The sequence below is a fragment of the Nomascus leucogenys genome, chromosome 10, assembly GCF_006542625.1.
Source record: "Nomascus leucogenys isolate Asia chromosome 10, Asia_NLE_v1, whole genome shotgun sequence".
Classification (NCBI taxonomy): Eukaryota; Metazoa; Chordata; class Mammalia; order Primates; family Hylobatidae; genus Nomascus; species Nomascus leucogenys.
Genome location: NC_044390.1, coordinates 47,917,678 through 47,931,138, shown reverse-complemented (window position 1 = coordinate 47,931,138; position 13,461 = coordinate 47,917,678). Strand labels below are relative to the sequence as shown.

The window sequence follows — 13,461 nt, the reverse complement described above, 5'->3', positions numbered from 1 at the left end:
TTAATGGGAAATGGATTTGAATAGATACTTTACTAAGCAATATAATAAATGGCAAGTAAGCACATTAAAAAACCTACAATCAGATGATCTTCAGTGGGTGAACAGATTATTGGCATGTGATGATACATCCATACCATGAAATTCTACTCACCAATAACAAGAAATGAATTATTGACAAATGCAGTAACTTGGATGAATCTCCAGGTAATTCTGCTAAGTGAGAAAAGCCAATCACTAAAGGTCATAGACTATATAATTCCTTTTGCACATTCATAAAATGACAAAATTATAGAAATGTAGAACAGATTGGTGGTTGCCAGGGATTAGGGACTGGCGGGCAGGCGTCAGGGAAGTGTGGCTATGAAAGGGCAGCAGGAGGGAGCCTTGTGGTGATGGATGTGTTTGGAATCTTGGCTGTGCTAATGTCAGCTTCCTGGTTGTGTATTGTACTATGGCTTTGTAATGTGGTACCATGGGGGGTAAGCAGGGTAAAGGGTGCACAGGACCTTTCTGTATTTATTTTCTAAAACTTCATGTGAATCTACAATTATCTTGAAATTAACATTTTAATTTAAAAAAACCTTGCAAATAAAGGGGAAAACCAAAGCATGTGTAATGCCTTCCCTATATGCACACTTTCTCAGTGGAACCACAAAACTGATAAGGGAAAGTTTCTTTTTATGAGCATATTCCAGCTGACAAATGAAGAAGGTGCAATGAGACTAGACTATCCCCATGTGTAACCTTCTGTGAGGTGACAGATTATGATGTAATCATTGATGACTGTGAACATCACACAATAAGACCTTATGAAACTCAGACAGCACCACCTCTAAAGCAGTCTTGCCACAAAATATTACACCTGGACCTGATCAAGCATCTGGACTGGCTTATGGATATAGAGAAAATGTAGGGGACAGATGAGCATGGGAAATGTCTCTGTGGGGCAAAATTCACAAAATTTAGATTGTTGGATACTCTCCAGGACAAAAGGTCTAGATTCTTCAAAAACAACAACATTGAATAAAAAAGCTGCCAGAAGGAAAAAATACAGAGGGAGAAGGTAAATTAAAAGAAACGTAAGAGTTATACCCATCAATTACAATGAGTGGGTCCGTTTTGGCCCCAGGTTCAAACAAACTGTGTAAAAATTTTAAGAGCAGCCATATGACAATTGGGAAAATGTGAACACTGACTCCATGTTTGATCTTATTAATGAATTATTAATATTTTAGGTGTAAAAATTGTATTGTGGGTATAACTTTTTAAAATCAGCTATTTGTACCTCATTTGTTCATTTGTACGTTTGTACATTGTACATTTTGTAAAATTGTACAAAAAGCTTTTGTATAGATACATACTGAAATATTTATAGATCAAATTATAAAAATCTGAATTGGCCATTCATCCGTAATTGTTGAAGCTGGGTGATTAGTACATGGGTGGTTCACTATACTATTCTCTCTACTTTTGCACATATTTGAAATCTGTGGTAAAGTTTTTATTTTAGGAAATATAAACAAAGTAATTTAATATTCCCCATATTGGCCTCTGCAAAAATAATATCTCCTGTAACTTGGGGAGCTTGGAGCTTTCTATGCATGGCATAAAAGTGACAATGTACATCCCTCTCCCTGCAGGACACAGAACACATTTATGAGTCTTTTCACCCTCATTTCATTGAAGATTTTATTGGGCAAAGAACCCTCAGTAGGCACGAAATTCATTCTCACAAGCAGAGAGATGTATTATGCTCCATTTATTGCTCATCCTAAATTATAAACATTTCCAGTGAATGTAAAGGAAGATATGATTGAAAAGGATTCTGTGAAGACAGGATGTTTCTGTACAGTCCTCATATCTGCTCATCTATTCCAAACTTTCCAGGGATTTTACCAGAGGTTTAAGACATTCTCGTGAGGGTTTGCTGTAGAGGGACTTTTCTTAACTAAGGAGTGCAAGTAGCAAGCAATAGCCCACCCAATTGGAGACAAAAAAGAAGGGTGTCAGTGTTCCCAGTGTTAAAAAACAAACAAACAAAAATCACCCTGGACACCTCTGAGAATTATACAAGGGGATGCACACAGCCCCCGCCTTATTTGAGTTCAAAAGGAAGGTGAGTTTTGAAAGAAGAACAAGGAGAGTAGATCTCTCTGGATCTTCTGATGCTCACAGCAAAGAGCTCAAGGTATCTGAGTCAACTCTTGAGGCTTGTTTGAACAGAGGAATGAAGAGAGAATATGGCAAGCTTGCCAACAGGTCCCAGAAGTTTTAAGAGAAAAGAACAGATTGCTCTTTGCAAAACAAACCGAGCTGGGTGCATGGAACCCCAGTAGATAGAAAGTGAACAAAACATCAACGTTCTGAAATTTTAGACAGGTGAACCATCCCTTATGGATACCAATCTGTGCTCCCCATAAACTTCTGTGCCCAGGGTCAACTGGCCAGGGACAACTGGCTCACCAGGAGCCCTGTATATCCTCTTCTCCAGGCCCTAATTACAGCTCTATGCAATAGGGACTCTGCCATCTAACAGCCAAGGAGGTGATTCAGTTTCTACCTTTTGGTTTTGTCAACTGGGTCCCTTGAGGTCCATGGTAACTTCTTCCTCATTCTCTGTAGGCAGATCACACTTTATAATAAGATCAGAGGCAGAGAACTCTGACCAGATCACACTTTATAATAAGATCAGAGGCAGAGAACTTTGACAACTACCCCCTTGCCCTCTGGCCCTGGGGTCAGGGCTACTCAAACAACACCTGCTGTCCCAAACCTGGAGAAGTGTAGATTTTGGCACTGGTAGAGGAATAACAGCTATTGTTGACTCTTGATCTTGTGGGCCTGGAATTCCCACTATGTTTTCAAAACTCGGAGCCTATTCCTGCCACTTCTGTCAGGGAAGATAAATGGACATGAATAATAGACAGACGAGTTTCCCAAAAGCCCAGACAGGCTGCAGGGAACACGTAATGAGCAGACAGTGCGGTTCATGCCGGGGAGCCCAGGTTTATCCAGGCCTCATCCTCACTCCCTTTCTCTACTGATAATTGGACCCAACAGGACCATTCCAAATCATTTTTCTCTCTTCAGTTATTCTTCAGTTCTACTCAAAGGGTCAGTTTAGGGCATAATTAAAGTCAATTACTTTCTGAAAGGCCATCAGGACAACCGTTAGAGAAAATGATGGCAGCCCCGCACTTGCTGTAGGAATTATTAGCTTGTCAGCCTCCAGGCTTATGGAGACAAAGGATCAAAAAGTTAGAGAGATCCAGGTGTTCACCTATTTGTTCACTTATTCTTTTATTGTGAGTGCGCATGTGTGTGGGTGTGTGTGACATTTATTACAAACCAGAAAGCAGGAGCCAGCGACACAGTGGTGCAGAGAATAATCATATTCCCTGCCTTCATGGGGGCATACAGCTTGGTGGAGGACACAGATGTGAATTCAATAATTGTTCCAATAAATATTCTCCTACAGATGAAGAAAGATGATATGATGTGATGGACAACAGAGACTTATATGGTGGGGTCTGGGCTGGTCTTTCTGAAGCTAAGACTGGCAGGATGAGCAGGAGTTTGCCAGACAAAGAGGAGTGGAGGTGTTTTCCAAACACATCGCAGCATAAAGTGTTGTCTTCGCTGGGAGCTGAAAAAAGATAATGTGGCCAGAGACCATTAGGTGAGATGCTGGATATGAGATACAGCCTCAGCAGGTGGAAGAAGATCGTGAGAGACGAAGAGAGGAATATAGTACAGCAGAGAGGACACAGAAGCTGAGGTCAAGGTGTCTCAGTTTGAAACCAGTGGCCACCCTGTTCCTCTCCCATGTGGTCCCATCATGGGCCTTTAGGGTCTGGGATAAGAGGTTAATGAATATCTCATACCCTAAGCAGGGGTGGTCCCTGCACTTTAGCAAAAAGTTAAGGAACTAGGGAAAAGAGATGGAAATAATAAAGAAATGGGACACAGACTTTGAAGACCAAAACCCTTGGGCTATTCTCTCTTTTAAATTTTTTATTTATATTTTCTTTTATTTTTATCAAGACAGGGTCTCACTATGTTGCCCAGGTTGGTCTCAAACTTCTGGCCTAAAGCAATCCTCCCACCTTGGCCTCCCAACGTGCTGGGATTACAATGTGAGCCACCACGTCCGGCCTCCTGGGATATTTCTCAATGAAACATTGGATGCCAAGATTGGTTTTGTACCACATGCCAATTTCACAAAAGCCAGTCTATGAGCCACCAGCTCTACTCAGCAATTACAGCTTCCGGAACTTTGGCTAAATTCCCGTAGATGCACCACTGCTTGTGGCCTGACTCTTTACCACCCAAGTGCGCTCAGCCTCCCCTGGCGAGTCTGCCAGGCTTGCATGGCTCCCACTGCACTTGCTGTGCTGGGACCGAAAACAGTTTTTGTGTCCCTAGCTTAACTCCACTGGATTCACAGAGGCTTTGGCCTCCTCAATGGCTGTCCTGGGACAGGGAGGCCAGTTAGCACAATTAACACAACCTGGTCATGCAAGGCATTGATGGTCCGTAACATGAACTTTGACCAGTAGGAGACAGAGAATGGTAAAAAGCCAGCAGATAAATCATCTGGCCTTCCTCCCCTATGACAGACTGTTCTGAGCCACAGCGTTTCACATATCTTCCCTGGAGATGTCCCACATGACTTGAGCAACCAGCTGGAGTTCTGGAGAAACTGTGGCCATTCTAGTAACACATAACCTTGTATTTGTTTTCTCTCCTTCCTGCTTTATTTCCCCATGTCCCTTACTTTGGTTGTTGGGATTGCACCTCCCAATAAGGCATTAGCATTTCTGCTTTGCTTGGGGCTCTGTTTCCTCGGTTAAGACTCTGACTCTCGAATGCTGAGGCAGTGTACTGAGAAGGAGTTCAGGCTGGACACACACTTGGTGAACAAGAGTGCTGTGGTGCATGAGTGAGTTCTTCCACAGGTGTAAGAAAAGATACTTTGTACCTGCCACCCCTGAACTATCCTTCTATGGCAAATGTGTGCTTAAAGTCAGCAGTCCCCCAAACATACTTGAGATCACAGATGAAGCAAAATCAGACTATCTCCCAACATAGAGAAGCACAATAGGAAAGAAATATTTGGTGGTGAGAAGATTATAGCTATGAGCAAATTAGGCAATTCCTCTGTGAGACCCAGCATGCAGTATGGTAGAAGTTGAAAACAAAAACATGGATAAAATTGCTTAATGGATTATAATAATATGCATGACTGTGTGCCAGGCAGTGTACTAAGACTTTCTTGTTTCATCCCATTTGCTTATTATAACAGTACTATAAGACATGCACTCTTGCAAACCCTTATTTTACAGAGGAAGAAACAGGCCCAGAGAAGTTGGGTAACTCACCAAAGGTCACAGAACTAAGAGTGGCAGATTCAGGCTTGGAGCCCAGGAAGTCTTGTTTCAAATTTCATGCTTCTAACCTGAGCGCTGTACTGCTTGGTGGAGTTCTCTGCTAGTCCTACCTTTCAGGCAGAGGTGAGCATTGCTGAGATTACATGCCTGTTCCTGGGGGCTAATACCAGGAGGGAGATTAGACTGTTCTGTCTAATCTGTAGTTTGTGTCTTCCATGAGTCTTGGGATCAGAACCCTGAATCAGAGAGAGATGGACACTGGCCTAGGCAGATGTGATGGTCTGAACGTGTTTCCCACAAAGCATGTATTAGAAACATAATCCCCAACTCAACAGTGTCAGGAGGTGGGGCTTAATGGGAGGTATCTAGGTCATGGGGGCTCCACACTCATGAATGGATTAATGTCCATTATAAAAGGACCTGGGGCTGTGAGTTCCATCTCTTGCTCTTTCTCAGTCTTTCGCCCTCTTGCCTTCTGCCACAGGTGATGCAGCGAGAAAGCTGCCACCAGATGCAGCCCCTTGATCTTGGACTGCCCAGCCTCTAGAACTGTGAGCCAATTAAATTTGTTCTTTCTAAATTACCTGGTCTCTGGTATCCTGTTATAGCAGCACAAACAGGCTAAGATGGTAAAACAGTAGGGAAACAAGCTCCAGATGTACTTGAAGTCTCTTATTCTTATTTTAGGAGTTGAAGAGCAATTCCCTCCATTTTCCATTAGAAATGCTTCTTCTTCCATATCAAATATTGTGGGATAGCTTGAGACACATTTCAACACTTCATTACCCTTCTCCAAAATTCAACAGATAGGATTTCCACAGACTTTACTCACGGAGGCTCCAGTAGAAGGGGAAGAGGCTTGGGTTTAATTGAAGGTGGCCTCAGACATCTGTGAGGAACAGCCCTTTTAGAGACATATCCCCTATAAAGACAGCATCAGAATTATTACCCTAATACGTGGACATCCACGGTTCCTTCAGCACCATCGAAATGCAGACACCATGGGGAGATGCAGGGAGAGGGCTCTGCACAGCACGGCCAACTTGCCGGGTTGAAGACAGACAACCTCCATGGAGCAGGGACTTCAATTAGTTAATTCCCCATCCCCACTGTCACTTACTAACATGGGATTCTGATTAAAAATTAGATTCTCTGCAAGAGGTTTAACTTATAATTTAAGAACTTTTGCTATACAACCATTGCAAAAACAATTACATAAAGATTAATTAGCAAATTCCCGAAACAGTAGTAAACAGCAAAGTAGTTTAATTAAAACCATTATCTTCAAAATCTGAACGTTAATAACTGTTGTAGCCCAGGGAGAAATAAAAGGCACACTGGCACAGAGTGGGGTAAAGGGAGGGTGTCCTTTGACACCAGCATTCAGTCGGCCCAAGTCTCCACATCTGCTGTCCTGTTAATTACTCTCCAGAACTCTCTGGCCACCGTGTCTTGAGAGGCCCTGGGCTCCTCCTATGAGCCTCTGCAGCTGTAGCCTTCACAAACTTGTCATTGCTGGCCTGCCTCCAACAAGAGGCCTTTAGCCCTCAGAAGAGAGGAAGGCAGCAGGGGGCATGAACAAGACTTTTAAGTGGGGAATTCATAAAATTTGGAATTGTCAGAAAATATCTGTAACCATGACTCTTGTCCTTCAGAAGACACTGACAAATTTAACCCAACCCAGACCCTTTAACACAAACTCTGAAGTAAAAGTTTGGCAAAGGAAGCCCGTGAGAATGAAATGTAACAATAGCAACTATGCAGTCAGCACACACACCATACGATCTCACAAGTTCACAAGATCCTCATGAAGCACACGGCCTTCATTCTGTTATTATTTACTTATTTATTTATGAGACAGGGTCCCGCTCTGTTGCCCCAGTTGGAGTCAGTGGCACAAGGCAGTGTGCGGTGCACAGTGCAGCCTCTAACTCTTGGCTCAAGTGATCCTCCTACCCCAGAGTCCTGAGGGGCTGGGACTACAAGCACACACCAATAAGCTCAGCAAATGGTTTTTAATTTGTGTGTGTGTGTGTGGAGATAGGGTCTGACTGCATTGCCCAGGCTGGTCTCAAACTCCTAGCCTCAAATGATCTTCCTGCCTCAGCCTCTCAAAGTGCTGGGATTACATGCGTGAGCCACTGCATGCTACCATATTACTTTTATTCTTAAGCTAAAGTCACTCGCTTAGCCTCGTGCATGGGGACCCTTCTCTTTTTAACTCTAAAGCCCATTTGTTTACCTCGATACCACACAGATGCCCTTTGTTGTGCAACATTTAGCCCATTGAAGGCTAATTATGTGAGTCTCACCATTGTGTGAGTGGCATGAAGTACAGCCTACACTTAACAATGACCGATTTCTCCAAAGAACCCCTTCAGCAGGGAGATCCCAAATCAGACAGCCCTTGCCCTCACCCGGGACAGCCAATGTCTGTGCAGCTCCACACGGAGCACCAGCTACTGTGGAGGGGTTGACCTGGGCCTGGAGTCCAGGACAGGCTGAGGACTGCCCCTCCCCCAGCCCCCTCCCTATGTGTCAGTCCCTGAGTTAGACACTGTCACAGGGGAGGGCTTGCAAGCCACCTTCTGACTCACCGCACCCATCCCAGCCATGTCCCTTCACCCTGGCAAGCACCCAGGGGCTGTATGTTGATTTGTCTCTCTCCTAATACAAGGCCCTGCCCTCCACCAGCAGGGCCAGACTGTCTGCCTGCAAGCCTGGCTTTTTATTCTGCTGCACTCCAGAAATTATGCAAATCACAGCTATTAGTATAACAGCTTTTGCAGAATTCAGAAGAAAAAGGCAAAAAAAAAAAAAAAAGATCACAAAATCCCTATGTTTGGTTAAAAGACCATGAATTTTCCCATTGTCCTCACTCATTCTCTTGTCAATATGAGATGTATGCATCTGAAGCCTGCTTTTCAGTTATATGAACATCTATAAAAGAGACATCAGTCAGCAGAAACCTCTGGAACTGCAACATGAAAGAGAATGAGGGAAAAGCCCAACTCTAGCCAGGATGGAGAAGAGAGGAAAGGCGAGATGTGGGAGGCAGCCCTGGAAGGCCCAGGCAGGGTCTCTAGAGGAACCTAGGAAGACTCTGGTGTGGGACAAAGCTCCAGTGTACTCTGAGCACTCTCGCTGTCCTTCCAGAGGGCCTCATTCCCCTTCTCATTCATCTCACTCACCACACTGGAAGCCTCCTGAGGGCAGAACCTGCACACCTGTGCCCTGTCCCTTCCACAGCCTTGAGCAATGAGCAGGCACAGAGCTAGGGCCGGGGGAGGGCATAGAGAAATTGAGTTCCTTTGCTCACCATCATTTCAGGGAGACCGCAGTGGTCTTGGTGGATGTGAATGGACTGAGTTGCTTCTATCACTCAGACTCCCCAAAGGAACAGGTGGTGCATGGACATCAGAGGATTCAGTAACCTGACAATTTGCAAAGATTTTGGTGGAACAGTGACAGCAGAGGGAAGAGGGAGCACGTGATTCCAGGTGCTCAGAAGGAGGAAGCTGCCTCGAGAGGAGGGACTCAGCCAGCCCGAGGTGGTCCTGCAGGGAGGATGCAGGAGGAATAAAGGCCCTGTCTCCCTCCTCTCTCCTTCTGCCCTTCTCCCAAGGGCCCCCCGGGAGCTGAGGGAGCAGAGGCAAGGAAGCCATCTGGGTCATCCACCAGGTCACCTCCCAAGGCACACAGCAAGGCAGAAAAGCTTCTGGGCCAGGCTGTGGCAGGACTACTTGGATATCCTCCGTTAAGATGAAGACAATGGTCCTGGGAGAGCATAGCCGATCGCCTGGCACCCTAGGCCACGTCGCCTTCCAGCTCCCCTCTCATTAGAGGTCCATGCCAGCTCCTGCCCCTGGCTCTGGTGCTGTCCCACCTCGGGGTCTTTCCACTTTCTGCTACAGGGCCCTTTCTGATTTCACGAGACACCTCTAGGTCTGCACTAAGACAGCCCAGAGGTATGGGCTTATCATCCCTGGGGATAGGCAGTAGCAGATGGTGGATAAACCATCCTGCCTTCCACCTTTCAGGTAGAGAATTCTGGAAGACATCCTGTCCATGTCTTGGTGGGTCCTGGTGGACTTTAACCCCTGCTGTCCATGGCAGCAACTTAATTCATGTGCCTTCCCTGTCTTGCTGTCCTTATACCCTCACTCTCATTTCCTGCAGTCACCCTCAGATAAGCAACCTGCACCCAAGGCATTTTCTGGGGCTCTGCTTTTTGAGGAACTCAACTAAGACAAGTGAAAGAGCCAATAAATGGCACTGAGACAGTTCATTACCAAGATAAAAAATTATAATGTCAGATCGCTACCTCGTGCCATACACACAAACCAATTCTTGATAGATTAAAAAGTTCAGTGTAAAAACCCAAAGCCTAAAATGTTTAGGAGCATGTATTTATGAGCTTGGAGTAGGGAAGGATGTTTTAAATAAGACATAAAAACTGCTAACCACTAAAAAATTGATCATGATTATGACCTCATAATTAAGAGCTTCTGTTTATCAAATGATACCATGAAGAAACTGAAAAGCAAGCTATGAACTAGAGAAGGTATTTGCAACACTCCAATAAGGGATGATTATTTAATATATCCTAATAAAAATCAATAAGGAGAAACATTTTTAAATTGTAGGTCACAGAAGAGGATAAATATATTAAAAAAACTCAAAATTAGTCATCAGAAAAATGCAAATTAAGACCCAAAGTAAACCATTGAGAAAGGCAATAAAATGTGGCAATTGAGAGCAAAGTCATTATGTCTGGTGGAGTTGAGCCCTGGCTTAATCCCATGGGTGCCAGCTATGTGATCTTGCTGGCATCACTTCCCCACTCTGTGGACAATAGCTTTCCATGCATTAAGCAGAAATAACAGTAGTTCCTGCCTCCTTACGTTCCTGTGCTGCATGGAAGAAGACATGCAAAGCTCTTAGCATGGGTGCTTCACAAATAGTAAATATGCAAACTATATTTAAAAACCATCTCCAGGTGACTCAGAGATTACATAATGGGTGCTTAATAGGAGCACAACAGTACAGATTTTTATTTTGTGTGATCCAAAATATTGCACTTAAATAATACGTGGGTGACCTCCACAGGAAGGAATGGGTTCTGCCAGCGGTGGGTCTATGTACCGTACTGCAGCCTCAAACACAGACAAATGCGTTAGCTGCATGTGAGCCCTCAAGATAAAAGAGATCTGAAAATAAATTGTGTATTTAATTCAGAGCAATTCCAGAGCTGCTTTTCTGGGATTCCAGCAGAAATCCTGGAGAAAGCCTAAGATTTGGGATTTTAGATCTTTATGCATCACTTACATTCACACAGAAAGGGCGTTCCAGGGACTGCGCACCCACAAAACAGTGCAAGCTGGTCCACCCTGAGGCAGCCAAGACCTCCCTGAGCAGGTAGCCGCGCTGAAGGGGAACAGCAGCTCCCCGATAGCCTCCAAAGGACTCAACACGGAAAGTGAAGATATATCTATGGCCTGAGACAATTCTGGCAACGATATTCATATAGACATTACGTTCCTGAACAGCAAGGGAATCCTGTGAAAGGAGGGAACAGTGAACTAGGGACCTAGATTCCAGCTCTCTCTACTCTGAGGAGTCTCTGTGACACCTTTAAATCAGGGAGAATCATTTCTAGACTTCCTGGGGTTGGATTGAGGATCCCCAGAAGCAACCAACTTGTATTTAGCATACACCAGATGCCAGACACGGTGTGAAATTATTTGTATACATTTTCTGGTTCAATCCAAAGAACTGCTCTATGAACAAAGCTACCAGGACCTGCAGAGGATTAGCATTAGGAAGTAGTGAAGCTGGTATTTGATCAAGCCTAGGTGAAGTCGTGTTTGAGAAAGAGCACTGCAAGCTGCGTACAATCAGGATTGTTGCCAAAGTTAGGCCCAAGTGGGCTTGCAAGAGCAGGCATCACCACTAAAACAAAACAGTGACCCTCAAGGCATTGGAGGCAGACCCCAAGCAAACCTGCACGTGCTGGGAAAGGCCCAAAGCCAGGAGGATGAGGTGTTCTCTGCAGCTGCTCAGCCTGTTCATTCTGCACTAGGAGCAGCGCAAGCTGCTAGGATACCCTAACGGGGCAAGCAGGGCACTTACTCCAGGCTCTGCAGCAGGAATGCCCACCATGGGGAATGCCCACTATGCATAGCCATCTGGGGTCTCATGCTTCAAGCCACAAGCCTGCTCCACCTGGGCCCTCAACCCCACCCTTAAGGTCGGAGCAACTACTCATGCTTACCCTCCTTGGAAGTGAGGGAGAAAATCGCCCATGGTGTGTAGGGGTTTGTGTGTCTGTGCATGCGTGTGTCTGTGCATGCATGTGTGTGTGCATGCGTGTGTTTCTGCATGTGTGTATGTGTGGCTTTAGTTGATAGTGGCAGTCCAGGTCTGCAAGTCTCTAAGGTGCAGGCCCACATCTCTCTAGAGAGGACAGTCAGAACCACATTAATTGTTGTGTCGCAGGTACTCTATGCTTCGCGCTGTTCTCAGCACTTCACATAAACTAATTCACGTACTTCTCCCAATAACCCTATGAAGCAGGTGCTATTTTTATCCTGCTGCGGCTTATGGAAAAATGAAGGTGCAGGGAGATTTTTTATTTATCGAAGATTACACAACTAACAAGTGGTAGCGTGAGATCTGAGCATGAAGGGCCAGGCTCCAGAGTGCTTTACCTGAGATAGAGACACTCTGAACTTCTGCCACCTACTCTCATACACCTGGGTGACGGGGGATACACAGGAGGCGGATTTTAATTGTACTTCCTGTGAATGCACAATTTACCAAAATTATAAGAATTCCATCCAATGTGAAAAGCACACATTTGCAACTCACTGAAGTGTCAAACGTCATGAAAGTAAGGCAGTGATGCTGCTCTCCGGAGGTTCAGGACAGAGGCTCAGTCAAGGTTTCATGAGGGCTCCAGGAACCCTCCTGAGGACTGAAAGCACCCCTGGCTCTCAGGCCCCAGACCTCAAAAGCCCAGCGTGTTCTGGCTCCTGACAAGGCACCGGGGTTCGGGGGACAGGTTCTCTACTTAGGAACAGGCTGAAGGCTGGCTCCACTCATGCCACTGCCAGGTACACACTCTGCTTGCTGCCAGGAAGATCTCAGAACAGGAAGCCCTCCTGGAGGGGAGGGAGGAGACGCTACAGTCCAAAGACAGTGTGGAGAGAACAGGGGGCATGGCAGAGAGGGGCGAGGAGAGGCGCAGCAGGGCTGGAGCCTCGGCTCTGAGAAGAGCTTGGGAACTGCCCTTGTTCCTGCGTGCGTTCAGTTGGCCAACTCGCTACTGAATACCACTGTGTTCTGAGGCCTGGGGAGAAAGTGGATTAAAAAAGGCAAGCTTCCTGCTTGCATGAAGCTAACATTCTAGAAAAGAAGACAGGCCATAGGTGGACCGTCCCGCTGGCCTGTCCACCTTCCTCATCTACTCCTCTCTCTGAAGGTCAAATAGGGCCACTCTCAGAGTGGCCACAGAGGGGAAGAGACAGGCACCCCCAGATCACCAGACACAAGCTAAAAACGAGAGAAATGGGCACACTAGAAGTCCAGTCCCCACCGTATGCAATATTCCCATGAAGCAAGCATGCATCTAAAATATAACAGTATTTTTTAAATGGAGAAAGAGACAAGAATAGCACCAGGAATGCATTCTGCAGAGAAGTGAGCCCTGGTATGCACTATGTTGTTCAAAGAAACACTGCGGCCTTACCTGACATTCTTAGGTATTCCCTGGCTTCTAGGAAAACCTGTTACTGATGAGCAGACATCAGGGCACAGATGGGGCCTGGTGTCACAGTCATTGTGGCCAGGGTTTCTGGCCACGATGGTTAAGTGAGCCCAGGAATCTGCTCTGGCCCCATCTAAATGATGCTATTTTAATGCTAGATTTCCTTGAGGTAATAAAACAAAAACAGGGAAACTGAGGGAAAGGATAATAGACATCAATCACTAACCTAGGAGTCCAAAGCCCCATTTAAAAGTAACTTGGAAGGTTAAAATAAAAAGGCAAATGTAGAAGCGGTGTTGAAAT

General features: G+C 45.3%; 1 long non-coding RNA gene across 1 annotated transcript; it reads left to right on the top strand.

The window, feature by feature from the left end:
* The first annotated feature begins 3,275 nt into the window (after nucleotides 1–3,275).
* Nucleotides 3,276–6,346, top strand: LOC115837064. The gene is made up of 4 exons (XR_004032118.1): nucleotides 3,276–4,716; nucleotides 5,346–5,513; nucleotides 5,875–5,941; nucleotides 6,078–6,346. It is a non-coding gene; the product is annotated as an uncharacterized LOC115837064 (long non-coding RNA).
* Nucleotides 6,347–13,461: the final 7,115 nt, after the last annotated feature.